General features: G+C 44.3%; 1 long non-coding RNA gene across 1 annotated transcript; it reads left to right on the top strand.

Annotated features, from left to right (window-relative positions):
* The first annotated feature begins 5,211 nt into the window (after positions 1 to 5,211).
* On the top strand, positions 5,212 to 10,349 carry LOC147728101 (uncharacterized). Its single transcript, XR_015309360.1, has 4 exons — positions 5,212 to 5,408; positions 6,933 to 7,013; positions 7,341 to 7,403; positions 10,189 to 10,349. It is a non-coding gene; the product is annotated as an uncharacterized LOC147728101 (long non-coding RNA).
* Positions 10,350 to 14,821: the final 4,472 nt, after the last annotated feature.

Consider the following 14,821-nt stretch of genomic DNA (forward strand, 5'->3'; position numbering starts at 1 on the left):
CGTTTCTGACAACCATATAACATGACAACTTTGTTACCCAAGAATAAGGAATATATCTCCAGAGTCGCGGAAACAATAGATAGCTATTTCACTCAGTCAATCGTGCATGCTTAGCTTCACCAGAAGCCCAGAGAAGCAGAGAGACTGGCGTTTTCAATAAAAGAGGTTATTTATTGAGCAGTCTTCTTTCTCATGCAAGAGAAGTGAATTGCTACAATTGCAATACTTGTCATAAAGTAAAGTGCGTACAGTAAAAAGAGTATTATGAAATAATACTGTAAAAGCATGGTATGGTTTCTAAGCCATACGGTACTTAAAATGGATAAAATGCATACAATGATAAAATAATGACTAAACGTACTCAACTGGTGCTTCTAAGATACGCCTACCCCGGTGTACCTGACCTAAGCCTAGTACATGGGAAGAAGTATGGGAGAAGTAGTTTAAAGTTAAATTGTTTCTGCCAAGAATCTAAACCAAGAATTCTCTAAGGGTCTAATCAGCTCCGTACCTGATTTAGAATGTAGGAGGTCTTGTATCTCTCTCTCTCAGGACTCGATCTCCCAGCAACCCGCAAGGGTAGCAGGGAAACACTGGAGCTGGATTTCTCGGCAAGAGAAAGGACAGCGTCTCTCTCAGTGCGTCAGCCGGAGGGTCGGCTTCCTTCGGCACATGCTACAGCAGGGCGTCGGGCAAGTAGATAGTCGATCTGCTCCAAACCACTGTGTGTCTTGCTAAGGCAGATGCGGGTATATTTATACCTGGAAGGTGCTGAGTTTGACATAAGGTTGGACATAAGACGTCACTAAGAACTCGCAGTTCTTTCAGTACTCCAGGAGTTCTAGGACAAATCAATACAGAAGCAGGGGGAAGTCCCGGGCTGCTGGAGGCTTGGTTTCTCTAGGAACATGTTGTGCCTTCAAGGAGTCTATGGGAATAGCCTTGCCGTATTTGGACTGCATTGGCTATGTCTTAATATGGGTATGATTCTTATGCCTATATAAGGACATGATTTGATATAACCACATAAGGGCATAAATCAGGAATATTAAACTAGAGTCCTAGAGTCGTCCACAACAGAACTGACATGAGTCATGGAGTTTCGAGGCAATGTTGTGCCAGAAAGAAAGTGATACAGCGCAGGGGTAACTGTTGCAGCCCTGAAGTGCCACTGGAGAAGCAACCAACTCCCTCCAAGAGAGGGAAAGAGTGCACACGCATGGTGCACACTGATGATGCCCAGACAGGGGTGTACACAAAAGAGACAATCTCAAAGCATCCATTCCCACAGAGGACCAGCGGCATCTGTGCAGGGACCCGAGCACGGACAGTAAGCCCATCCTGTCAAGACAACTGGAGAGTGTTAAAGGTGAAAGGCAGTGCAGGAGCGGCAGAACACAAAGACAGCGACCACAGCTGCCGAAACAGAAGACTACAAGAAAACTGCCCAAAGAAGCAAGTCACGGAAGAGACCGAAGAGCGCATCCAGAAGCCGACCACCCAGTCTGGTCGCAAAGGAGAGGAAGCCGACCACCCAGTCTGGCCGCAAAGGAGAAGAAGCTGACCACCCGGTCTTGTCGCATGGAAAAGAAAGCCGACCACCCAATCTGGTCGCACGGAGGAAGAAACCGACCACCCAATCTGGTCGCACGAAAGAGGAAGTCGACCACCCCGTTGGTCGCAAGGAAGATTCTGACCACCCAGCTGGTCGCAACAAGGAAGCCGACCCACCAGATGGTCGCGATGGAGGATGCTGACCCACCAAGAGGTCAGAGCAAATGTGAAGAAGAAGGTCGTAGTACATCGACAAAAGAAGACCCTGAGAGAGGTCCGCGAGGAGGACCAGAAGGTGACGGATGCGAAGTCCCACAACATCACCTTGACGTCCGAAGTTTCATGTGACAGAAGGCCGCGACGACAGGTCCAGCATTGGAGAGAAGTAACGACAGTGTCCTAGTGCTGGGACAAAACCTGAGGGAAACAAGCAGAGGGCCCGCTGCTCGGTGAAGCCTGGTAAGGATGAGAAGGAAAGCAAGGAGACTAGACAGCGTCGCAAAAGGAAAGGAGAGAAACGATGGCGAGTAAGTGGCACGACGCCATGAAGAAAAGAGAAGCATAAGGAAGGATGAGAAGACCAATCCTGAGTGGCACGACAAAGAAAGAAGGAGGAAAAGGAGAAGAGCAAAGAGGTGCGCGTGACAGTTCAACACAACACACATCAGAAGGAGAACACCCGAAGAGGAAATGAGAAGAACACAGAAGGGTGCGTGATGGAACACCACAACACACACCAGAAGGGGAACACCCGAGGGGGAAAGAAGAGATGCATGGACATCCATGGACATCCGGACACAGCACCTTGAAAAGTATCAGCACCACTAGGAGCACACATCTATTGTGCAACCCGAAGATCACCCAGGAACGACAGAGGCGAGCATTCCGGTCTGTTGGCAACAACCACCTCTGGGATGGAACGGACACAGGGCCGTGGATATCCAAGGGGCAGAGGCCTCAGGGACGCCGGTGGCAGCGGATCCCAAACGAGAGATGGACCGGTGAAGCTTGCTCTGGAGATCCAGGGAGAACAAAGGGTAGCACGCGACAGAACGAGTGCCAAAAACACCCTTTTCAGGTGGAGCTTCGGACACGGAGAAGGGACTCGTAGCGACTCCTCCAACGCGCTTGGAGCGACAAGTGGCTGCCCACCTGTCCAGTGGAAGCCTGGTAGCAAAGGGCCTCCGGGTCATCTGGTGAGAGTGGACACCCCCAAGAGAGGGGTATCAGTGAGAGTGATACCTGCAACTGCAGATCCTGTCAGAAACAGACACCAGTTGGACAGAACACCTCAACCAGGACGATACAGAGAAAGGTAACACACAAATGCCCCCTATCATTCCATCTACACTTTCACAGGATGTGGAACAGGAAAAGAGAGACTGTACAGCCTACCTCCGAGCTGCAAGTCCGCAAAGACAAGAAAAGACACCATTGTAAATGGTTGACCAGCAGCGGAAAAAGACTACGTGGGAGTCATCATTATTGAGTCGTAATTTTATTTGTGAACTGTATTTCCTCTCACAGGTTTCGGACTTTTCTTTGTTTGACTTTTCACTAAGTTTGGGAGGGATGTAATGACGTAGAGTCAGCATTCTAGTGTTGGGAGGGAGGGGTGGGTGAGGTGAGCAGACCAACAGACAGTTATTGTGTGTGAAAAAGGCTGCTTTATTGAAACAGGTGCACATTAACAAATTAAAACCTCGGCCAACGCCTTACAAAACGAATCCTCACTAAATAGCACACTTCCTTAACCCCCAATCACCACCCCACCCCACCCCTAAAACATCATCAACCCCGCCCCCACCCGTACATAACATCATTACAAAATACAAACAATGCAAAACCCTGCATAATCATTTCAACTTATCCCATCCCCTAAACCATAACACAAAATCCCCTGTTTTCCCTCCAACAACTCTTGGTCCCCCAACCTATGGAACCACCCCAACAACTTATCCTGCTCAACTCCCCCTGACGATGCCACAACTAAGCAAATGACAACCACAAGCTTGCCAAGCCTGGCAAAAACCACTAACCCCCGCACTGCACCTGTTCCAAGCGACAAGATTAACATACAAACCCCATGTCCACCTGTTCCGACAAAGGCCCAAGAAGGAATAAATAAGAGAGAAAATCGCAAAAACCTTAATAAAGAAAAGAAAATACCTGAAAAAAAAGGGGGGGGAAAAGAAGGGAGGGAGGAAGGGAACATTTTTCTGACAACAACCTCCCAGCCACCAGGTCACCAAACCTAAAATGGTGGCCGGGAGGCAGAGCCCCAAGCATTTATGCTTGGGGTCCCTTTAGGAGGAAAAAGAAGACCAAATTAGAAAAAACCCGCCGCTTGGGCTGCAAATCATCCCCCCACCCACCCCTCCCAAACCGCCGGGGGGGGGGGGGGGGGGGACCTCCCTACGGTCGGCTGCCCCAGCCCCCCTTCCAGCATGTTATCACACATTGAACACCCACCCACCACAGGCGTCATCAGTCAGATGACCCTGCAAATAAAAGGGGCTGAGCGCACGTTCTCAAGGCCAGTTAACCCAGACATGCCAACCCTACCGATTCAGGCGTGAGACTACCGATTTCAGGGCTAGTCTCCCGCCTCCCGATTCCTGCAAGCAATAACCCGATTCCTCGGGGTTTCAGCTGACAGGGCGTGGTATTGTGTAATGTGCTATTCTTCCAGCAATAGTCAGAGTGGCGATGCAGGGGCTCTAGAAAGGGTGAAAGCCAACAAAGCCCCATTAACAAGCGCATGGTCTTTTAAAGACCTGTTATACTGGGGGCGCTATGTGGGTGCCCGGGAAGCTGTTTCAAGGGGGGGGTGGGGGGGGGGGGGGTTGAATGCACTGCCAGCAACCTGCCAGGCCAGTGTTCAACACTTGCATCAATCTCCCTCTCTTTGCCTGCCACTGCGCTCCATGCTTCTGAAAGGTAAGATTAAAACGTGCATTTGTGTTTCTTCAAATGTCCGACATTGCAGTAGCACACTTTCAAAGCACATACATGACAGTTTAACCTGATTCACGGCCCCATTCTCCCGATTTTTTCATAAAAATCTCCCACTTTGCTCTTCTGAAATGTTGGCATGTATGAGTTAACCAACCATCCAAACTGTGTCTGCGTCCATCATTAATAGCGATGTGGGCCTAGAGCCCCCACATCACCACAGGGACATTATAAGTGTATAGCCATGCAACAGTTTATGTTGTTGCACCAAGGATATTGTGCTGCATACCTAAATATTTATAAGGTCCCAAAAGCGAGACCTATTGACTAGGCCAATGCTTGTTTTCTTGGGAGGCATGATAGATGATTAGCTCACTGCCACAGGATGTATATCTAACTCCGAGACCGGAACCTAGTTCCAAGGTCGGCATATCTGCCCTTAACGGGTTAAATGGGCCACTCAAGATCGTCGGTCCGGTGCTACTGAACCTGTTGCATCTATGGTTCTTACCCCCTAATTACTGGCCCACTCGAAAGGCAAGACGGAGTTTCTTAAGTACATATACAGAGCAAAACTCGCTCTGTGACGTGTTGCCTGATTCAAGCATGGCCACTATACGTCAACGTGCGCGGGATGATTTTAATTGTGTGCGCGCACGCACGTACGTGCTCCGATATAAGCCGCGTCGAACGATTCATTGAGTCTTTCGGTTGGTGTCAGTAGTTAGTGTTGCATCTGTGATCCCTGTGCGCATGGCCACCATGTGTTCAGTGCTACCATTTGTGGTGGGCCCGAGTCTTGAATTCGATGTTTCCTCTTGGAGTGTCCGCGTGTGTGACCTATCGCTGCCTCCTTGACTTCCAGCCACGACAGATGAACAGACGGGGCCTACGGGCAGGTGAGAAATGGTAGAAGTTTAACTCGTCCGCGTGTCTTGAACACAACCTACATACCAATTCACCTCATACATTCATTACTCCTTGCTAACTGCCTCGCCGCCCCTTCCCGCACAACCTTTTAACGGAGGGGAGAATTAGAAAAGCTTGAAATGATACTCCTTAGTTATAGTAGAGAAAGTGGTAATGATACGGGGCGGCGCAGCCGGACCGATGGGTTAACATACCGGGCTTACTCCTCTAGAAAGAAAAACTTTGTATTCCCTGCGCGGGCTGTTGCTGTGTTTAATGAGGCTGCGATGTTTTAGTCGATTCTTGGCAAAAATGATATGCGCGCTCAAAACATTTTTTGAAAGTCTTCTTTATTTTGTGCTATTTTCTAAAGCTGTTTTGGTCTAAAAATATGCACCGATAAACCTTAGGTGTCACGTTTGAAGTAGTGCATTGGTGCAGTCTTTTTTTTTTTTTTTTAATTAATCTTGCGTGGGTTCCCTTTTGACGGTTGAGGTAGTATTGATAAGCCTGCACAATGTCTCACACGTTGTAAGTTACTCACAGATGTGTAGCTATCGGTGGTCCAGCTGGTGCAGTGGTACGGAGTCAATTAAGTGATAAAGTATGAAACTGCTGCTGGTTCCATTTATCAGCCCACTGCCGCCGATTTAGAACGGGTTGGGCTTTCAATGGTTAATGTAGACAAACGTTAATGTGTCTTTACATTTGCTGGGGTTTATGCAACTTCGTTCCTTAACGTCCGATGATTAAAGATAGTTGTCACTGCTGTTCACATTATGAACCACTGTGATTACGCTACAACTCGATGAGGACGCCTAAAGATGTTGCAAATATATTACCTTCTAGCAGGCGTAATGATGCAGATGTACCCGCAGTGGTGCAGGAGTTAGTGAATTGTCATCTAGTGGTAGACCTAAACAGGAAGCCATGGTCTGATCTACCCCCTCCCCATTTCTTGAACAGGCGTCCCTTGCTTGGAGCAGAATACTATCGGGCTCATTACTTCAGTTTTTCATGAAGGCATTTCACATGCTAAAACGGCGACCGGAGTTTAGAGCTGGGGCATCTGATTACTAATTTTGCATATTAAGGTTTTGCTTTTCAAAAGTAAAATGCATCACTATTCGTAAATATCAGAGTTCCTGGAAGGTAAAGTAGTTAAATTCCTATTAGTGGCCAAACTGTAGGCTGCGTTGTGGGAATTTTTCAAGTATTGTACCCCAAAGTAAACATGTAATATTTAAGGGGTAACGTGCTCTGATTTTTCTTTCTCAGGGTTCTGGTGACATCTGCAAACCATCACATAACTCCTCAAAGGCAGTGTTCTAAATCAATCAGTCATAAACAGTCACTTGTTATGTATCTTATCTCAAGTTCAGAGTAATACAATTCTCACATACTTTCCCTTTGTCTCATCTCTCATTCAAAATCTGTTCAGCTACTGGTTTGTGTCGTGCATTGCAGTGTTCATTTGACTATAAAGTCCAGTTATAACTGATTTTCTCTTACAGTCTCTTCGAGATCGCTACAGGAACGCTGCTGAGGTGGTGGCTTCTATTGATGTCGATACAGTAAAGCGTCAGTCATGACAAGTAAGTTGACTTGTCCAGGGCCTCTTTCAAATAGACTGCTTTTCTGCAAAGTAATCTCTACTAATTCCCCCACCTATTTTGACCGGCATTAATATTCAATCCTTTTCAAAGCTGATCTTGAGAAGTGCCTTTCGCTTTTGTATGATTCTTTTCCATGTTTCTGCTCATTGTTTACCGCATGTCCAAGGATTATACCCTTTCTGCTGTTCACATTATGATTGTCAGTGATTAGCATTTTTAAGAATGAGGACATGAGGGTTTTAAATTATTGTATGCAGGTTAGTGAAGTTCGTCTGTAGTTAACATGTTGTGTTTTTTTTACTTTAGCGAACTGATTCAGTTCACGGCGCCTTAAGTCAGTTGATGAATGCAAGTTAAGTTCTACGATTGGTAGGTATACCTTTTTTTTTTTTACCATTTTACATGAGGGATTTCCATTAGTAGACATTGTAAAAGCTGCAGTTAGTTGTTAAACTAATCACACAAGGAGCAAGTGGAAATTGAAGTGGGACACATCACGAATGTTTGGTGCCAAGTGAGAATTATCATAAGGGTATTGATGTAGCAGTCTGAACAGTGGCATGTTCCCATTGCCTCACTAAAAATTAAAGTTAAATGTGAGTCTGGTGACAGTTGACCATAACTCGAATTTATGCTTGTAGTACAGTTTTTTGTAGTCTGATTACAAAAAGGTACAACTCATTTACCCGCTGCATTCCTTGGTTTGACTCCACCATTGTAAGTGTACAACCTGCTTTCAATAGTTAACTAGATTGCATCTTATCAAGATCCTGTAACAAGCAGACAATCTGCTCTCAGATTGTCATATTAGATTTCGTATTCTGTAACCAAATGGTGATGCTAATCTGCAAATACACCTATTGCATTATAAATGCTATAAGTGTCACATTTGCGAAAGTTAAAACTATTGGCATTGTAAATGACAAAGCTATTCATTTCGCTATTTTCAAAACGTACACATGAATAAAATATTTGTCATTTAAAATACCAATAGCTCAAACTTTCCTTATGCGAGACCTATTGCATTGTTAATGCTTGTGTTTACAGGGGATATGGTTGCTGGACCCTGTGCATATTAAGAGGTATAGAACTTGCCATGTCCCTGCCACTCCATCCAGTCATGGTAGACCATAGGGAGGAATTTGCACCTACTTATCCAATCATGTGCCATTTGGAAAGATTCGAATGGTAGCACACAATATAATCTTCCAGATGATTGTAATGTCTCATACTAGTTGTGAATCATTTTTAGTAGTCTGTCTAGATGTCAAAGCACACTAGTTGTCAATCTAAAGTAATTGTGTAAAGGCAAACAAAAGGACCTGGTGGTTGTGTAGGGTGGCTTCAACCTACATTTATGCATTCTGTCCTCTAAAAGGGTATGTGGATTAATTAACAACGAGCACTCCGCACAAACACATCGCACATAACTTACGGTGAACTATTGAATGTTTACTTTATAAATGTTCTGGTGTTTGCTAATTTCTGCTCCATATGCTTCAAGGCCACTTTTAATGGTAAAGACCAGCATAGTGTGTTTGTGCTACATTCTAACTGTTTTGCTAATGGAGCTCATAAGTTTGTTACCCATGAAATCGTAAGTGACCATTACCCTCCGAGCATTCAACTTATAAAGTATTAGCTGCTGTCCGTTTACCAAAACCTTTCTGGTTACGGCCGACCATATTCAATTAACCTCTTGTAATTGTTTGCGTTACGATGGACCCAGATTAAACCAGGTTTCCTGAAACAGTTAATGTGCCTGTAGCAGATGCATTTTTGGGGATGCCTAGATGAGTTGATCCATACTCCCTTAAGAGTTTTTGAAGGTTTGTAGGGGGTTAAAGAGGGTCTTTCTGCTTCAAGAGGGCGCCCAGCTTTGATGGGTGGTTTGCCTCGCTACAAAAGCGCACACAAGATTATTAGACGGGCTACATAAGTCCATTAGGTGCAAAACAGTCTTGTAGAGCGACCTATAAGAGCAGTGATACAGGAAAATGGCCTAAAGAAATAAAGCATGGGCATATTTGCTAGAAGCAAGTCTGAGTAAGGATAATACTGTTAGGTTTGGCAAGTGGTCAACTCGCAGATATGAATAGATGAGGGGGCCTTAGGCTAGACTCATTTTAGAATGAGCAATGAATAGATTGAACAGTTTTCTGGAGTATATTAAATTCCACCTACTGAGACTGATCCCAGTACATACTACCGATCATCTTGCACCTAAACATTTAACTTATGGCAGCATTGGCCTTTCTTTTACCTTATGTCAAGTCATTTGGGCTAATGATGCCAGTAAACGGGGCAAAGCACCAGGCCTTCATGGCATCCTGTAGACTTGTTCAAAGCTAACACTATTATGAGGGACCCTTAGTACTAGGTGACTGCTTTAGTATAGGTTTCTTACCAACTTGGGCAAAGCCAATAATAGTCCCTATTTACGCAGGATCGTAACAATCCTGTGTGTTTCCACCTGGTATCTACTTCGATCATTAGTGAAGATGGTGGACTGGATTATTTTAAACTGTCTCAAGGATTTGACAGATCAATAAATTTCAGATCTACAGTAAGGTTTCTGCCCTGAAGTAGTGTCTAGAACAGTGAACATCTTAAATTGCTTAATCAGGAAATATGCTACGATTAAGAGAATATTTACCTTGCCTTTGTTCTTTCATCTGCATTTAATTGCATAAGCCACAACACAGGTTGTGGAAAATCCTGACTGACCCGGGTGTGGAGATATCTGTAATCCACTTCATAAGGGAGTTGTATTGGGTAGCAAGGCTAGAGTTCACTAAGAGGTTCCTTGAAGAATTCAGGGTAAATACAGAGCTGTTAACTTGCAGTCCTAAAAACAAAAATCTGCTGATTATGTATGATATGCAACCTTTAAGTTTATTCCGACTTCATGTAGGTTTGTAGTAGGCCTGGGTGGTAAATTCTGACATTTTTTGCTTGTTCGCGTTCTCAAATGCGAGTCCGCGAGATTTCCCCCGAGCACAAACAGCTCATGCTCATGATTTCAATTGAAATCTAATAAACCTTACTAATAATAGTGTAGCTTCATTTTCATTTATACATTTTATTTTTTTCACTGACTGTTTTTAAAATGCGCTATTTCTTGATGTTTAGTAACTATCTTTTTGTTCTATAGGTGTTTGAAGTGAGTACTACGCGCCAAGAGTAAGCTGCAAGCCCTGGGCTATCTGAGGTGTTTTACTGAAGGGAGTTCTGGTCCTTAAAGAAGTCAATTCTTTGTGAAAATCTGTCTTTGACATTATACCCGGTCTATTAAACTTATTTTGTATTATTGGATTAGTGATTGTCTTGTTGGAACATATTAATAAATGTTTTCAATCATTAACAGGTGCATAAAACTTAATTTTGACCACCCTAGTAGAAAAACCATCTTCTCAAATGTTCAAAAACATGAGTACCGGCATTGAAATTTTTTTGAATTCTTAAAATTTTTTACTTTCCTTGTTTTCGTCTTGGTAGACCGTAGTCTCATCAAACCAAGACATTTACTTTTTTAACCATGCATACGCTTGCACTCGGAGCTGGGCTGGACTCTTCCCAAAGACAGATTTGCATATGGCTGTGTCCAAACTGGAATGGCATGGTGAGCAAAAAAATGAATTTAGGCCCATATCTCTCTGTACTGGGGTGAATGTATGACCGTATTCTGCATTCAGTTAAATAGTTTATTTTGCACTGGGTTCCTATTATGCATGAACAACATTATAGTTAAACACAGGAGCAGGTTTTCTACAGCGCATACCGTAAACATGTTTTTTGTGGTCCTTTTATGTGATAAATAATAAAGGAGGTAACATGAAGTTAACCAGTGGCCTAAGATCACACCACTTTGAAAAATAGTGAAGCTAGGATTAATCCCAGGTTTTCATATTTCACCTTGTTCAGTCACTAGATGTTTATCCTTTGCCCACACATGCCTTACCACCCACGCCCAACCGCCATCCCGCTGGCCTCAATGTAGATCAATCTTTTTGGCTCTTAGGAAAATGTGAGTACCCATGGTCTAGACTCTTCAGAGCGTCTCCAACCATGAAAGCAGCAGGTTGACTAGGTAAGGGAGCAGTATCTATCCAGGAAGATGTAGCAATGCCCCAGTAGTCATTTTGCACATTCTTGGAGCAAATCTGAATCCAAAGGGCAATACCTGGAACTGATAATAATCGTATAATACAGAACTGAAGAAACTGTTTTACAATTGTGACTTGAGCACTAATTAAATATAATGGCCAATGGCAATTACCACTGTGTACTATACATGTCTTTCCATAGTATTTTGAGTTTGTTAACTTGGCCGCAGTTTGATGGCTCTTAACGAAACTTTCTAAAAGTTAATTTCACCTCCGCTCCTTTCTAGGGAATTTTGGGGAGACTAGTCAAGTGGGAGTCAAGAAAAGGTGTGGGGGTAGAAGGCTCAGGGGCAATGTTTGTTTACCCTATCAAGGAAATTTTAGGTGCGCTACTCACCTGTGACTGTCTCAAGGTGCTGGGAGGGGTGGGGGCAGCGGCACAGATTTGTTCAGCTGAAGAGCCTGGTCTGGAGGGTCTTCCTGAAGGTGTTCAGGGAGTGGACGTGTCTGTCTACTGGTAGATCGTTCCAGGTCTTACCTGCTCTGGCTCTGCAGGTGTGCGGGGTTTTGGCCAATGTGGGGTTTGAGGATCGGAGGTTTCTTTTGCAGGCAGTTTTCATGGGGGGTTTGGTCAATGATACAGGAAACAAGCATTTGCTATGCAATAGGTCTCGCATTAGGAAAGTGTGAGCTATTGGTATTGTAAATGACATTTTTTTTCTATAAATATGTTGGCTTTCAAAATATATAAACGAATAGCATTGTTTTTCACAAAGCCAATAGCTTACACTTTCCTAATGCGAGTCCTATTGGCTATGGCAGAGGGATCCCCAGAGGGAGGTGGTGGTGTCCCAGGGGGAGGTGGTGGTGTCCCAGGGGGAGGTGGTGGTGTCCCAGGGGGAGGTGGTGGTGTCCCAGGGGGAGGTGGTGGTGTGTCCCAGGGGGAGGTGGTGGTGTGTCCCAGGGGGAGGTGGTGGTGTGTCCCAGGGGGAGGTGGTGGTGTGTCGCCCCCGAGGGATGCGGTGATGCCCCCAAGGGATGGCAGGTGGAGTTGCAGACTTCATTGCAATCTTAGAAAATCAATCTGCCCACAGGCATCGGAAGATATGAGAACAGAAACTGAACATAAAATTGACAGTCTAAACATCAAACTGCTTTCTAGGGGTAGTGTTGAAACACAGAGGTATTGTCTAAACATGGAAAACCAACTTGAGAACATACACATGCCTCAGCTGAGACTGGAGATGTCCCAGTCTAAATTCGCAAAAGGAAGAAGCTTCTATATAAAATTACTTACAATACTAATACCTAAACTTTTGCAAAATGCAAGACTTGTTGCATTAAAGGGCCTTTTTGTTGGTAAATATCAGAGGAAGAGACGGGCCTGCAACATTTTCAAAGTAGCGATAAAGTTCAGTAAAGATGTGTAAGTGTTGTAAATTACACAGTGTGAAGTGAGTTACATATGATGTGGTAGTACTGGTGGTACTGATAGTACTGGTGTTTGTGATGGTGGTACTGGTATTACTGGTGGTGGTACAGGTACGGGTGGTACTGTTGGTGGTATTGGTACTGGTGGTCGTGATGTATTGGTGGTTCTGGTATTGGTACTGGTGGCTGTGATGGTACAAATAAGTTAAAAAAACTAAGGCTTTCCGGTACAAACCATAAAGTCATTATTTTCTACTGGCAAAGTTGTAACGTAATGAAAAAATTCTTTACTTATACTTTACAGGGAGACAGTCAGACGTATAGCGCTGTCTCACCAAAAAGTACACAAACGAGTGGCTATGTACAACGGTGATATACATTTGGGCTGAGATTTCACTATATATAATTGCATTAAAGCTAAAAAAAACATAGTGTGTTCTGTAAAGTGAAATCTTTGTTTTCCTCCTTCAGTAACATTAAAAACCGAGAGTCTGATTAGCACCCGTTGCAGCACTTGCTTCGGCCCTGCTCACTTGGTCAAGTGTAGTGCTAATGTTTAGGACGAGTGGAAAGCGGGGGATAGGGTAGTGGGGGCTGAATCCTTTTGCAGCCTAACCACGTTACGCGCCAGGTTAGTAGCAAGGGTAAGTAGATTTTTTGCAAAACCTAACACTGATATGTAACAGAAGTGAGATGGCAGTGCCTCAAGAAAAAGAACACCCATGAGTGGCTATGTACAACAGTAATCTGCATTAGGGCAGAGATTCCAGTATACATAATTGCAGAAAAGGCAAAACTCATTTAAATCTTAATGTGCTGTAAAGTAAAATTTTTGTTTTCCTCCTACAGTAACGTTTAAAACAGAAAGCATTATTAACAACCGTTGCAGCATCCTCTTGGACCCGGCTCACTTAAAGCCGTTTAAGTAAAGTGTAGTGATTTTAATGTTTAGGGCGCTAAAAACGCAGTACAAAGTCCTCCGCTATAGTGTTCTGATAACCTGAAAAATGCCAAGGTAAACATTACAGTTCTGAGCAAGTGTGCTCAAAACACTGCAATAATAAAAAACAAACTTATAACTAGGTAAAAATGATGCCCATGTCACTGTTGTAATCATTTATTGATCTGGATGGAGCACAGTAGATGTAAACTAATTTCTGCCCCGGCATTTTGTATATATACAAGACTGTAGCAGCAGTCATTTTTTTTTTGTGTGAACCTTTATTACACTTCAAGCAGATACAAATATGGGCCTACAACCATCCCGGTCGGCCGCTAGCCAAGTCATAAGTACAGCAATCAATGTAGAAAAAACAGCAGCCCAAGAACTGGGGTATAACAAACGTCCAGGATATGACACGTATGCAGGCGTAGTGGCTGATATTCAGGAAGGTTCATTTTATGATAAGAAAACTAAGAATCAGTGCCGTAGTTATACATGGTCCTAAGATAACAAGCCTGAATCGGGCAATCCGCAAATAACGCATACACAATTTAAGTATTGGGAGTAAGGTATAAGAGTCAGGACAAATGTGACCACAAACCCATTCCATAGTAAGCTACGCCCCTCAAATCGAAACATATTGCAGGAAACATGAAAAATGACGACACCAATAAGGAAGAAAGACAAAAGGGCCATAGAAACAAAGAATGGACAAAGTAACAACCCCATCCCCCTACCCCCCCACATGCCTGCAGAAGGCCACGGCCTACCCCCCAAGCAGGCGTGCCTGTCGCCCTAAATGAGAGACCCGAAATATACTAAAGGAAGAGAAAGAAGGAAAGAAAAAGTGGAGAAGGGCCCTCTATCTCGCCACTCTGCCCCACCCCCCAAACATCCTAGAAGCATAATCGGAATAGCCACGGAAAACATTAAGCTTTGAAGGCACCATCAATAAACTCCCTGCCGAATGTCCCCCAAATCACCATCCTCCATCAATAAGTCCACCGGATCATAGACAGTGTCACCCTTGGCCTTTCCTATCAATAGCACCAACATACGTCCGTTTCACAATCGTCATACAAAGCTGCGTGTAGGGTCCGGGCGGACCGAGCCGCATAATTACTCCATGGGACTGCAGCAACCAAAACCCAGCCGAATGTGCATGAGGAAAATCCATCTGAGTCGGTATCGACACCGAAAAGAGCTTCAAGTCCAAACACAGTTTCACCATCCAAGGAAAAAGAGTCACTCCATACGGCAAGCACTGAGATGTCACCTGGGCAGCCCAAGACCTAGACCGGCGTTGT

The sequence above is a fragment of the Lissotriton vulgaris genome, chromosome 3_1 (genome assembly GCF_964263255.1).
Source record: "Lissotriton vulgaris chromosome 3_1, aLisVul1.2, whole genome shotgun sequence".
In the NCBI taxonomy this organism is placed as follows: Eukaryota; Metazoa; Chordata; class Amphibia; order Caudata; family Salamandridae; genus Lissotriton; species Lissotriton vulgaris.